This window comes from Hermetia illucens, chromosome 2, assembly GCF_905115235.1.
Source record: "Hermetia illucens chromosome 2, iHerIll2.2.curated.20191125, whole genome shotgun sequence".
NCBI classification, from domain to species: domain Eukaryota; kingdom Metazoa; phylum Arthropoda; class Insecta; order Diptera; family Stratiomyidae; genus Hermetia; species Hermetia illucens.
Window position 1 is genome coordinate 117,462,645 of NC_051850.1, and position 14,461 is coordinate 117,477,105.

The 14,461-nt window shown below is 43.1% G+C and overlaps 1 long non-coding RNA gene across 1 annotated transcript; it reads left to right on the forward strand.

The window, feature by feature from the left end:
* The first annotated feature begins 7,080 nt into the window (after window positions 1-7,080).
* On the forward strand, window positions 7,081-7,737 carry LOC119647438. Its single transcript, XR_005248870.1, has 3 exons — window positions 7,081-7,209; window positions 7,273-7,361; window positions 7,668-7,737. It is a non-coding gene; the product is annotated as an uncharacterized LOC119647438 (long non-coding RNA).
* Window positions 7,738-14,461: the final 6,724 nt, after the last annotated feature.

Here is a 14,461-nt window from a genome sequence, read left to right on the forward strand (position 1 = left end):
GCATTTGAGGGACAAAAACTCATGCCGAAGTTCAAAGATATTTAAGGCGGAAATGTTCGCTGAGTTATTTAAGGGTAGTTGCACATCAACAGGTACAGCGAAAGAGAAATCTATGCCAAGGCGCGGAAATAACGACCACAGGTTACCAAAACCGAAGAAATTGCAAACACGCGAATGATGTGCAGTAAATGGTACAAAGAAAGGTGAGGTTAAAAACTAGTAAGAGAGAGCTGTGGAAGGCGACCGTGCAAGTTAACGAAACTCCTTTAAAGAACTGTTTGAAAAGGCCGGCATCAATCCGTGGAGAGTTTTTTTGCGTCGAAATATAATATTAGTTTCACCTGCCAAAATACCATATCCGTTAGAAAAAAAAACAATTCGGAACGCCCATTTGTTAATTATAATGGTTTAAAAATTGGATTCTTACAAGGCGGAAAAGAAACCGCGGTGATTGTCTGACTCATCTTATCTACGTGAAAGCATCCGGTTTAGCGTTTGTTACTTGTTACTTTTCAAGTAATCAGTCAGTTTTTAACAGGAAAGTCGGAAATTGATGTCTGCAAAGATAATCCTTCAATTTACTTTACGTTTCAGCAGTACTGGTAATAAGCTATATATCAAATTCTGACATCTTTACGTGGGCGGGTATAGAACGTACGTTTCTGAAAAATTCACAGGCCCCAAAAAATGGATAATTGCACTGAGCGGGATTCGAACCTCTTCCCTTGTGACTTGATTTGAATTTGAATAATACTGACCCAAAATTCTAATGCAATCGTATATTCTCGATTAAGATTGGGGTTAAAGTTTAAAAAATGTTCACTCACATTGAAAAGATCCTCGCAATTTAAACCTGACTAGAAAGAAACTGGATTCTTGCGAGGTTTTTGTGGAATTATTTGTGCAGCAAGACACGAAATAACATTTCATCGTTTTCCTTGGCATTTCACGCGGAAATTAATTTTGACAGTTTTATATTTTTATGAGTAGCTGCCAGTTGTCGGGCTATTGAAGTGTTTTGGCTCGAGTTGTGACGTCAGACTACATGGCGCGGGCTTTTTTTTTAAAAACGTTCTTTGAGAGTTTTCTTTGATTGCACCATAGAAATGATTTTGATATTGTACCGGAAGTAGGAAGCATGTCCACACATCAATACTGTTTTCACACTGGTCGATCAACGGTGGATGCTATCAACGCAGTGGTTAATCTGACAGAGGAAGCAATTGCAGGTATATGAACCTCTCTTGGCGAGATCTTTATGATGTAATGTCTCTAGATAGTTCCGTGGGGCGTGGCAGCTGGAGAGGTGGCTTTAGTGGGTTAAAGTCCCACTCTGTGGTTTTCGATGCTTTCCGCCTCTATAAAAGAAAACCGACAGGCAGAAAGACAGAACCGATTTTATATAAAAAAGGTTTTGTTTTACACAAAGGGGGTCGGTAAAAATTTACACCTACATATGCATGTGTGTTGTTTGTACTACTGTAATCTGACTATTATCAACTAACAGTCAAATGAATTGAAAGTTTTTCCCATGACTGTAAGCAATTATATTCTCCTCAGTTATATTTGAATGACACTATTCCTTCGAACACAAAAAGCTAAATTTCCCATCTAATTAGGGATCCAAGCGAGCAACACGAAATCCTTCGTCCACAAAAGGAACGAAGGTAAGCAGACAAGAGCTAATCCGACCATTGTAGGAAATGTACGCGTATAAACATTTTTTTATGTTAGGAACGGATTTTCCAACTGAAAATAACTGCCAACCAGCTATTGCAATTTAATGGAATGTGAGAAGAGGAGGGAATTTTTTCAACTGGAAAGCATTACGCAACTTTCGAAAAACGCTAGAGAAGTTCCTTTTGATGAACTGTACACAAAAAGTATATGAAGTTTTTTGTGTGTAGATACTATGAGCGTGGTTTCTCTCTCGCCAATGCTAAGGTATTTTTACGTTTTTTGAAGAAGTTGACTTTTTTCGGGTAAAAGTTTAATACTTGCCAAACCAAAGGTTTGTTGTTAGCTCATACATATTTACCAAGTCCTTCTTAGCAAATATTTGCAACTTTTACTTTTTCAAATAAGTTGGTTCATTGCTAGTTCCAGATCGACGAATTCGTAATAAAAAGTTCATATTTACTATTACAAATGCATAGGTTGAAGTTTGTTTGCGGTTTATCGAATTCAAAACCCGGGGTCTATCGGAATTTGCCTGCTCAAAACCGTCATGACTCGAAAAGTTTGTTCCTTTTTGTAACTGGCTATAATTTCGGAAAATGTCGGAAACAAGAAAAGTCTTTTTTAAGGTTCTGTGTGAAACAAAACCTTATTAGAATCGATTCGATATCTGTCTGTCTGTCTTTTTTTTATTTTGTTGAGGAAATCTTCAAAAAGACACTGGTCTGGACACACCAGCGTGTGGGATTTTTACCCACTAAAACCACCCCCGACTCCCTCCCTGTCCCGCGGAACCACCATAAGGTATTACATCACGGGGCGGAGTCAGCTCACTCTAGCTTTGTCACCTATCTTCTATACGCGGCGCACGTGACCGCGCTTTTCTCCTTTCCTCTGCCTTTCGCAATTTATCTTGAATAGATGCGATCTACGACAAGGGGATGCGCTATCATGCGTCCTCTTTAACCTGGCCCTCGAGAAGGTGATCCGTGATGCTGAGGTGAATGCAAGAGGTACGATCCTCTTCAAGTCCACCCAACTACTGGCCTATGCTGACGATATCGACATCATGGGAAGAACCACCCGAGACGTTCAAACTGCCTTCATCCAGATCGAGCAGGCGGCGCGAGAGCCCAAGGGCTGCACATCAATGAAGGCAAAATACATGGTGGCAACGTCAGCACCGAAGACGAATCAACCAACAACATTAAACCGTGGTCAAACACAAGCACGAACAAGAATAAGGATAGGGGAATACAACTTTGAGACTGTTGACAATTTCTCCTATCTAGGGTCGAAAATCACAACCGATAACAACTACGATGATGAAATCCGCGCACGGTTGTTGTCAGCCAACAGAGCCTACTTCAGCTTACAAAGACTGTTCCGCTCGAAACGTCTCACCATAGGGTCAAAGCTCTTACTGTACAAGACTATGATCTTGCCAGTCCTCATGTATTCCTCGGAAACTTGGGTTCTTAGCAAGAAAAATTGCGAACTCTTGGCCGCGTTCGAGAGAAGAATCCTCCGAAGAATTTTTGGCCCCCTACATGAGGATGGACGATTCCGTAGCCTACACAATGATGAAATCTATGAGCGATACCATGACCGCCCGGTTGTGGATAAAATCCGGCTCAATAGGTTACGGTGGGCGGGTCACTTAATCCGTATGGGTGAAGATGATCCCACCCGGAAAGTCTATAAGGGCAATATCTATGGTAGGAAAAGAAGACGAGGCAGACCTTGCCTAAGATGGAGCGATGGCGTGGGCCAGGACGCCAGACAGCTTTTAGGGATATCGAATTGGTGGACCTCGGCACAAAACCGGGATGTCTGGAGTTCCTTATTAAGGCAGGCCTAGACCGGATACCGGTTGTTGCGCCGTTGATGATGATGAGATGCGATCATGGAGTTGACCGCATCCCAATTCTCTTGATGTGCTAGCATTTTCGGTACCAGATTTTCTGGTACCAGCACCTCTCCTAGAGTCTCTTCTAGATTCGTCCTTTCTTCCACAAATCTCGGACAGTGGAAGAATACATGCTCTGGGTCCTCTGGGACTCCATTGCAATTTAGACAATCGGGTGAGGTCTCCAATTTAAACCTGTGAAGGTATTGGAGATATCCTCCGTGTCCCGTGAGAAACTGGGTGAGATTATAATTAATCTCACCGTGTCGTCTCTCCAACCACTCCTTGATGGCAGGAATGAGCCTGTGCGTCCACCGGCCCTTTCCCGAGCGTTCCCACCGCTCTTGCCATCTATTTATGGATCTCTCCCTCTCAGCGTTTTTCGTCCGCGATGAGGAAGAGGTTGGCTTTGCATTGTATATATTCGCCATCTCATCTGCCAAGATGTCAATCGGCATCATTCCAGAGATGACGAATGCTGCATCATCTGAGACAGTCCTGAAGGCAGAGCATACTTTCAGGGCTGTCCTCCTGTAGACTGAACTCAGTTTGATAGCATTCCCTGACATCCACAACGCCTCCCTCCAAACTGGGGTCGCATAGAGCATGATGGAGGTCACCACCCTGGCTATAAGCAACGTAGAGGTATGCCGTGGCCCTCCCACGTTCGGCATCATCCTCGCCAGGGCCATACTAGCAGTGGATGATTTATCACAAACATACTGTAAGTGTTGCTTATAGCTGAGCTTCCTGTCTATCACCACCCCCAAGTATTTGATGGTCCGCTTGGAAGTGACGATATGATTCCCGATTCTAAGACAGGCGTAATTTCTGTTCTGTCTGTCTGTCCGTCTGCCTGTCTGTCTGTCACAGCCGATTTATTCGGAAACGGCTAGACCGATTATCACGAAAATTGGTAGGAGTATGTGCTCTACCGTTCCCTTTACATGCAGCAACTGACGTCATTTTGTGTTAAGTTTAAGGGGGGCTCCCCATACATGTGAAAGGAGGGTGCAAAATTTCTTTTCACAGAATGTAGCCATGTGGGGTATCAAATAAAAGGTCTCAATTAGTACTTTTGGAGACTGGTTCAATATTTGATATTGGGCGAAACATAGGGGAGTGAGGGCTCAAAATATGACCACCAAAAAGTGTAACAGGTCTCGTTCTCAGAATCTATCCAACCGAAAAATCTGAAAAAAATCAAAGTGGTGCAACTCTACGAAATCTAGGCCTCAAAATATATCCGGTTCCGATATCTGCACAAATAAAGTTAATAATAGTATATTTCCACATTTTAGAAATTTAGCCGGCACCCCCCTTATGTTCATCCCAGAAGTACATGGCATGCGTATAATGAAGAACATAATGCATCATTTGGTCAAGTTTGAAGAAAATCCAACTTTATTAACAAAGTTATAGGGGGTAAAACTTTACAATTTTTTATGAATTTCGTGCACTCCACAACCTGCATGACGTCATCATCACATATCAATTCGTCAATACCACAACGAAGTAAGTTAGTATGAATTGGGTGGAAAAGAATTATTTTGTTTTAGGTTTTTAATCATTTGTATATGAATATCAATTATTCCAACGAGACATGTGTGTATGTAGGTATATAGTATATGCGTGCTAATGAACTTTGCGGGTAGTGCCTATTCAGATAGATATAAGATGTAAATCGGAAATATGGGTACGATCAATTTATATACGTGCCTATATGTGTACAGTATTCAAAAATAGGCAGTTTGTTTGTTTGGGCTGTACTATGTACATATGTCTCGTAGTTTTGTAGCTGTATACGGATAGAAAAATGTGCGTTGAAATTTCTTAGGTAAGATGAACACAAAACCTTTATACCCGAAGCGCGAGCTTCCGGTATTCCCACTTGTTTTTTAATTATTTTCTTATATTAATGAAGCTTTCGTTTACAAAAAATGAAACTTACTTTAAGTAATGAAATCTTGAAATTAGGTTACTTAAGTTATGATTCAGGAATCTTGTGAATATTAGCGGGAAGCAGTTTCTCAATTTTGTACACCAGACCTTCGCATCGTACTCTATCAAATGCCTATCAGACGCCTGTCCTACATCCAGGGACACCGCAGAAGAATACTTCCTCTCCCCTAATTTCTGCCACAATTCTATGAACTGGTTTTGTCGTGCTATGCCTTTTGCGGAAGTCAAATTGATTTTGGGGAATCACTTTTTTGTCGTTACGAAAAGGTGGGGGTTTTGACAGGAGGAGACAATTGGAAAACTTTGACACTACGGATAGCAAACTGATTGGCCGATATGAGGTTGCTAGCGTTAATCCTTGCCAGCCTTGGGGAATATTGTAACTAGCGATGTTTTCCAGCTCCGCGAGAGGTAACCGAGCAGAATAGTCCTATTCAATAACTGGGTGAGATACTTTTTAAGTTTTACTCTTTGACCATTTTACCGGTAATGTTGTCCAGATCAGGAGCTTTATTTGGATTAACTTTCTGCAGTACGCAATTGAAGACGTCTTGCATTCTTATGCCAAACCCTGGTTTAGCAACGGACAATTTGGGTAAAATTGGATAACTACCAGAGGAATTTGGTCAAAAATACCCTCCAGATATGTCGCAAACATTGCTCCTTTATCGGCATTGCTGCTTGCCCAGTTTCCATTAGGAATCCTTAATGGTGGCTCAGTCTGTAGCGGCTGCTTCAGCTTTTTGGTTGCCTTCCATAGAGAGTAATCGTTTCTGTGATAGGGACTTGGCTACTCGTGATGTGCTGGAAGCCACTTTCTGTTTCTGCTTTCAGAGCACTTCTTAGTTTCTTAGTGTTTTTTGCGAGCTGCTGTTTCAGTCTCGGGGATCGATATTCTTGCCATTCCCGCTTGGAATTTCGATTGCTTTTTATCAGCTGCTGGATTTCTGTAGAAGATATTTTTCTGAACCCACCACTATTGTTCAGCGGTGGAGAAGAGTGTCTAGCTGCTTCGACGGTGCATTGATTGAATTGTTCGACAGCATTTTCGATGTCGTGGCAAGTTTTTAGTGGAAATCTGACATGGAGATGAGTGCTGATATATTTCTTGTATTTCAATCAGTTTGTCCTCTTACATGTTAGTTTGTCAATTCTGTTTAAATTTGTTGCTTCAGCCAGAAGTGAGATGGTCCAACATCTCTAACGCCGAACCTGCTGGACTGGTCGTTTTCCACCTATTCTTTTATTATGAGCTTATTATAAGCTCGGGTGGCGACCATGCCGTCTTGAATGGCGCACATGAACCCTTCCATCTCAGCAAAGAGCTCCCCAGCACACAGCCATCTATTCGACAAATGTAAATCGACAAATAGCTGCCAAAGACAATTCACGTGTTTACCGTGCATTGCCCTCGACTTCCACTCATCGATCCGCTCTTGGTCCGACTTCACCCCACTCAGAGAATTCAAAGATCGATCCTTCAAGTTAAGGGGTTAGGGGTAGTCAGAATTTTCAAAAAATTGATTTTTTTTTTGCATTTTCTTAAAGTATAATATTTTAAAAATATTTTGTGAAAATTTAAAGTGAATCCGACAAATTCTTTTCGAGTTATTCAACAATTAACAAAGGGCGCTTGGGCGCTACGGAGCGTTCGAGAGCAGGTAGCTAGCAGCAGCTGCAATCGATGGTCGATAGTTTTGTGTTAAAATAAATTATTTTTCAAGTGATTTACCATGGGACGTGATTAAAGAAAGGTTTCAAGACAACTTCGAACTTCTGAAAATATATATGGCCCAGGAATAGATGACTCAGTGTAAGTAAATAAATAATTTGTATAACTCTACATAAATCAATAGCAAAACTGAACTGGTGATCACTGTAACTTAAAAACCGCTCGGTAGATTTCAATAAAATTTATACTGCTTATGGAAAACATAAAAAACTCGTGCCTGATGGAAGGATTTTTTTTTAACAATTAACTGTCGGTTTTTTTCTCGAAAATCTGAAAAAAATTTCCTGAGGCCGCCATTTTGTTAATTTTGAAAACAAAAAAATAGCTTCGATCAGGCACAAGATTATCTATTAATAAAACGAATTTCTCTTATCCGATTGATTTCAGATGAATCTCCAAGGACTTGTGATGATCACCGCAAGGGACTTCTGGAGGAACGGGCTCCACACAAACAGCGATAACTTTTCAAATTATTAATTTTTTTTTTTTAAATTTTGGTGAAATCAAGTCAAAACATGATGTATTAAAGCTATGTTTTTATTTCTGTAAAATAAAGCAATGAACTAGAAAAAAAAAATTCTTGAAAATCATCATTTTTTCGGGCCTCTGACTACCTCTAACCCCTTAAGTGGAGTCAGTCCACAGTCTGCCCTACAGACTGTCGCATGTAGGGGACTTGTCTGCCCTTTGCTGTAAAAATAAGCGCACAGCGAGTCGACTTGGCGATAATGCTGTGCTGTCACGTTAACCACACCTCTACCTCCGATGTCACGAGGCAGGTTTATCCGCTCCACGGCAGAGTTTGGATGATGCATTCGGAATTTGGACATAGTAGTCCGTATCTGCCAATGGGCGTTTTCCAGATCGGTCTTCGTCCACGGCAATATTCCGAATGCATAAGCCAGTGAAGCGATAGTGAATACATTTAATGCGTTTATCTTATTCTTTCTCGAGAGATGCGATTTCAGTACCAGCTTTACACGTCGCAGGCATTCGGACAGCGGAACATCCCTCAGATCATCAACTCGAGTATGGGTTCCTTGCAGAATTCCTAGGTACTTGTAGAAGTCTGTCTCAGTCATAGCTTCAATGTGGAGCTCATCTATGCTATGTTGGGGGTTGGGTTCCGTGCCATGCAAAGCCAAAGGGGACTCAAAGAATACCCCTGGAAGATGCCCTTCCGATGAAGGCACTGGTAAGGTGTTGTGTCACCCTTTCATGATTGTCGCCAAAAACTTTATTAGCTTCGGATCAATGCGATCGACATCGATCACCTTGGCATAATCGATATAGCAACTATAGAGGTTTCTTTGGCCTCTAGTTGTTTGTCCTACAACTACCGAGTCGATAATGAGTTGCTCTTGCAACCGCTTGATCCAACTCGGCAGGCTTTCTGCTCCTCGGACACAATGCTATTGGTCTCGAGGTGCGCATTGACCCTTCCACTAATAATGGACATTATGAATTTGTAGAGGGTTGGGAAGCAAGTAATCGGTCGTGTGTCTGCGGGGTCCTGCACCGTGTTCTTCTTAGGGATAAGGTGGGTAATCCCCGCAGTGAAGAAAGATGGAGATTCCTCCGGCCGATTCATGACCTGATTTATGCTGTGCACCAACCGGCTGTATGCGCTGGTAAATTTGTTATACCAGAAATTCTGCACTCGATCCGGACCTGGGCCCCTCCAGTTCCTCGAGCTGTTTATGGCTCATCGAACTTCCTCTTCGGTAACATCCGGAAAATACATGCCAAGCGTATTGGCATGTCGGGTGCCTTTGGTGGTAACCACCAAAGTCCACCCCAGAATTCTTTCGCTTCCGTTACCGAAAACTGCACCGTCTGGACGCTCTGTTGGGATTCGTTGAGAGATCTGAGAAAATTCCGCTGGTTGCTCGCGTATGTTGCATTCTGGACACGTCTGGAATGACTTTCGCCATACCGTCGTAACCGACTGCATATGACAGAAAGTTTCTGCTTTAGTATGTCCAGAATTTCAACTACGGGTGACTCATTGGGATGGCATAGTTTCTGTAAACCCTCTGCACTTTATTTCTCACCCGCCTGCTGGCATTGCCAGTACTGATCTGAATCAGTCTAGCAATGTCCTGCCTTAGTGAGCCCTGCCGACGTTCCAGACGAATTTTCAATGGTGGATCTTTCCGGTCACTCAAACCAATAACACGAAAGCGAATCTTCTGACCATGCAATCTGACAGCCGTAACTTCACCACAATACACAAGTGATCGTAGTTGCAACAGAGATATATCAACACACAGTCGAGATGCAATCTCATCATTGGTTTGATATAGAATTTTCGGAGTTGCTGGAGGTGCATAGAGCATAGGAATACCTGGTCTATGCAATATATACATTTCGGTTAATTCTATACATGCTCTTTGGAATTCGTCCCGAGCCTCAGCGGAGAAGGTGGAGAAGAGTACTTCGGCGAGTACTGAAACTGTTGTCTGCAGTGCGACGTGGTGTTGTTGATGCCATCGCCTTTGCCCCATCGACTTTTGATCACCAGTTTCCGCGGTGACCTCAAGTCGAGCACGCTTCCTGATGATGGCCGGGATTGTGTCGCTGCGAGTTATAAAGCGGTACTGGTCTGCGACTCGCTGCACAGTCACGTGCGTGGATTGCGGGAAACGCTCGACGAATCTCTGGTGCAACGAGGGGTGGTAAGATGTTGTACCCGCCCTCACCATTATTTCGTAGTAGGAGTGGATGATGAAGAGGTTCATTTCCTTAGTCCACTTCATCCGCCGTTCACGCGAACCTGCTGAAGTGGTCGCTACGGGTTGTGGCGAAACAGGTGCAGAATAGTCTCGCCTGCTGCAGCTTTTTCGGCCTTGCTTTGTGATCGCTGACGTAATTATAAACGTCTATCTGCTTGTTGAGTAGCAGATTTTGCTGGGTCATTGTCTGCACCATTCAAAATCTATCATCGCGAAGCATGCCGACAGCGTCGTACACTTCGTCATTAGCGCCGAATCCGGTAGTTAGTACCTTTCCGAGCAATCGTCTTCTGGACCTAGATGGCATGCTCAGGAGCTCGTTGATCTTGGAAGAAAGAAGACAGCTTACAGTGAAAACTCTCTTCTTTCTCATTGACCCGGTACATCACGGATGCATAAGCGAATAGTAGGCTTAAGTCCCCGTATCAAGACAAAAGTCCGCCTGCTCAAGCTTATAGGCTGTGAGAGCTTGTTTCATCTTTACCTCTACCTGTTTGTTTCAAAGAAGCTTCTTATCTAGAATAACTCCCAGATATTTCACTTTTTTTAGAGCTGTGCTCCTTATCCTGGAAGGCAAAGATCATTGAGTTTCCTCCTTCTTGTAAATAATACCATTGTGGTTTTACTTAGATGGTCTATGGTAGCAAACATTTCACCAAAAATGATGTTGAGCTGATTGCAGGACATGCTCCTCTAAGTACTCTATACCCTCCTTTAACATCACTGGATAGATTCAATTCATGCTAGCTGCTTTGAAGTCTTCAAAGGACAGTGTAGCATGTATTGCAATTTCATTTTTTTCATCATTCGCGCTGGGGGTGTCAATTCTCCTTGCAATATTTTCATGTTGAAGGGTTTGCAGAAGCCGCCAATTCTTTCTATCTAACTTCTGTCACTTTTTTCCCGGATGGTGTTTTTCCAAGAGAGTCTGTACAGACTCAACTTTAGGGTTCGTGAGAGCTTTTTAAGAGAGTCCAATTTGGCCGACTCATCCCTTTTAATGACTCTACACAGTGAAGTGCCTCTTTGTTTTCCAGTTCCCCCAAAGCATTATCTAAAGGAGTGTCGCTTCGAATGTTTTATTCACGTTTTGAGTTCTGAAAGTTTAACTAGTTTTCATTCTTATCGATTTTACAAGTACGACTCAGAAGCCGTCTGTTTGATTTGCTGAGGCTTCGTAGTTCTCGGTTCCAATGAAACCATTTTACCATTTCTGCTTCGGGAAATAAAACAAGCCTCTTCAGAGCACTCTAGAGGTGTGCGATTTAGAGTTTCCAATTGACCTTCTAACGCGGATTTCGTCTTTGTGTTACAGTCTGCAACAGTCAGACTAAATTCTATGTAACGGCGGTCTTAGAGTAACACTTCGTCTTGTACCTGTGAGTCTCTGACTCACGGTCACGATCATCAGGTTAGCTGAAGTGATAAAATCAAAAAGCTTCTCTTCTCTGGGATTGTATTTGCAAGTGCCCCAACAAATATGCTGAGCGTTCGCATCACAATCTATTAAGAGCTCACGCCCACTTGATTTTGCACACACAACCAACCCTAGTTCTTGCTACGGCGGAAGATACAAGGAATCATAGGGTAAGTAATCAGAGGTAGTTGTGATGTTTCTCCTCTTGGCATTAACCTGGTATTGCTGGATGACCGTTATTAAGTACTGTGAATAGGATTCTTTCATCATGGTTGTGTGCGGTATGTGTATAAATGGAGCGAATACCACCTGCCGCTACTTTTGGTCACGCTGCTCCCAGGGCAGAGCTGAGGCAGCGTCTGATGAGTTGTCTTTGCCCTGGCCGAAACCGCCAGTCAAGTTTTTGTAAGCTGAAATAGGCTCTGTTGGATTTTCGACCCCAGATGGGAGAAATCAACGGTCTCAAATTTGTAGTCTCCTACTTTTATTTTTCCCGTTTGACCATTGCGATTTGATGTTGTTGGTTAGTTGGTTTTTGGTACTGACCACTATGGCTCTTATAACATGAGTATATGGGAGCAGTTCTGCATCTTTGTCAGTCTTGTTGCCAGTAGATAGTAGGAGACTTTGGCATGCTGCAAAATAATTTGTTACACCTTTATGTTTGTTGACGTAAATGGGGTCTAATATGGAAACCCACTGAAGAGTCTGTTGCGTCCAATATAATCCGCCGAGAGTTCCGTTTTCGTGCCCTCAGTTTCTCGGGATATAACAACACTTGGTAGTGTGACAAGTGTCATGTGCGGGATGGGGATGACGTCTCAAAAATCCATGCTTCGGCTTCTTGACTTAATTGCTCATAGTCGCGGGTTTAGTAATGAATTACTACAGGCAGCCTCATCACACAAAGCGAAGTAATTTTTCACAAGCTACCTCAACATTTTTAGGCCAGACTTTAACTTCTTTAAGTGCTTACTGTGTAATTTATCAGGAACCCTGCGGATGTTGAAGTTTGACTATTTGTAGCTTTTAATAGTTTATTTCCCTAGTTCGCCGCAACCAATACAAGTCCAAAGAAAGAACGATACATATATAATACTCCACAAATATTAATGCTATATTCTATGACTACATCAGTGCATCGATACAAAGTGGCTCATTTCGACGCGAGGAGACTTCATGTACCAAAGGCTCATAATAATAAGAGGTTTTTTTGATGAGTGGAGGTGGAAATCTTAAAAAACGCTGCTGCGCCAGGTTGCAGCAGTGTGTGGGATTCTCACCCATTAAAACCACTTCCACTTCTCCATATCACTGTGGGACAACCGTGACGTATTACCTTGCGTGGCCGGTTCTAGTTTACACCAGCCCCACTAACTCACGCGTCCGTCGCGCCATCCGGGCTCGATTCAGTTCCTGTAGTTTTCCTATGTCGCAGTTGCTGTTGCATTTATTGCACTCTAATTTCCTTCTGGTTTCAGACAATCTGCAAACTCAACCAGAAGAGTTGCAAGTACTTCTTGTATCCACCATGTCTTGTAAGGAACTGTGAACTCTTCATGCTTTCGCTCGACCCGTTTCTCAATAGAGGCAATCGGTGTATAGGTTCAGCGACCTTTTTCGGAATTATTCCACCGTTGCTGCATCTCCTGTACAACTCCCTCCTAGTGTCTTTCCGGAAGCCTGCAGTCACTTTGGCGGGATTCGCCTCCTTTTCCGGTGAAGACAGTGTGCCTTATTCCCAAGGAAATTCAATGGAACCATTCCCGCGATGACACACACTGCCTCACCGGATACTGTCCTATATGCACTGCATACTGTAAAATCAATCAATGTTGCCTTCGTTGGCACGCTAAGGTCGAGCATCCTGTTATACATTATGTTCCACCGCAGAGGCCCCAATCCGGAGTCTTGGTGAAATCCTGCTGTCACAACATATTGCTTCGGTTCGTCATCTCTCTAGTACCAAAGAAGTCTCTTAGAGAGGGAACTATAGATTATCGGAATTAAGTATCCAGGGACACTCAATTTAGCCAGGGTGTCCATAATCCAACCCCAGTTGGTCAAGTGAAAGGCATCCAGCGTCACCACCGCGTGCACTAACCAGCGGCCGATACCTTCCGAGCCAGGTCTACGACCGTTGCTATTACTATCGACAGTGGACCGTACTCTGTGAAACTCATACTGCCTCTCCCGGCCTGTTGTATATCACCTTCTACAACGTCTTCCCCATAGTGTCTAAAAGACACCAGATAGTTTTTGGGGCTTCGGTAGCAGACTCAACTTCTGCCTTTTCCACTGCGCGGGAAAAAATCCATCCACTATTCACGATTCAACTGTGCCTATGAACCATGCGGGCCTGATTTTAGTAGTCAATTTCAGTTATTTGTTCGGAATTCTGTCCAACTCCGGAGCCTTATTGTCCCTAATTCGGCCACAAATCTCTCGTAGTTTTTTCCTCGGTCATCCCAGGGATTGTGAAGGCGTCCTGTTGGCTGAGGTCCACTTTCCTCCTGTTCCGGGAAAAGTATTGCAATTATTTTGAACAAGGGTCGCGGGCACGTCACACTTTATCATGAATGTTCATTACAATGTTGTAAACACCGTACCGCGGGTTCGTATTTGGCTTAAGATACAGGCGCTTGTAACAATTTCGCTAACTTTCCCGTATAGCCTGCTACTTCGAAAATGGCGGTATTCTGTTTCAGACTGCCGATGTTCTGTTGTCCTATGGCAAAGCTTTCTCGCTCACAGGCAGGATGCTCTCAACAGGGCGATTTTTTTTTGGTTTTTAGCATTAGTGTGATTTCCTACTGTGGTGGAACTTCCATCTCGGCACTGTAGAGTTGAAGGCCTTAGTTATCCGCTCGCATAACTGACTCACTTTTTCCAGCGCCGTTCCCTTCGGGTCATGACCTCTTTCTAAAACCGTCAGGAAAGTGTTTTCTTCAAAAGCCCTAGTGGATCACCCAGCTATCCTGATTTTTCCAATTCTATTGTTCACTCTTCTGATGTCCAGAAAGATGGCA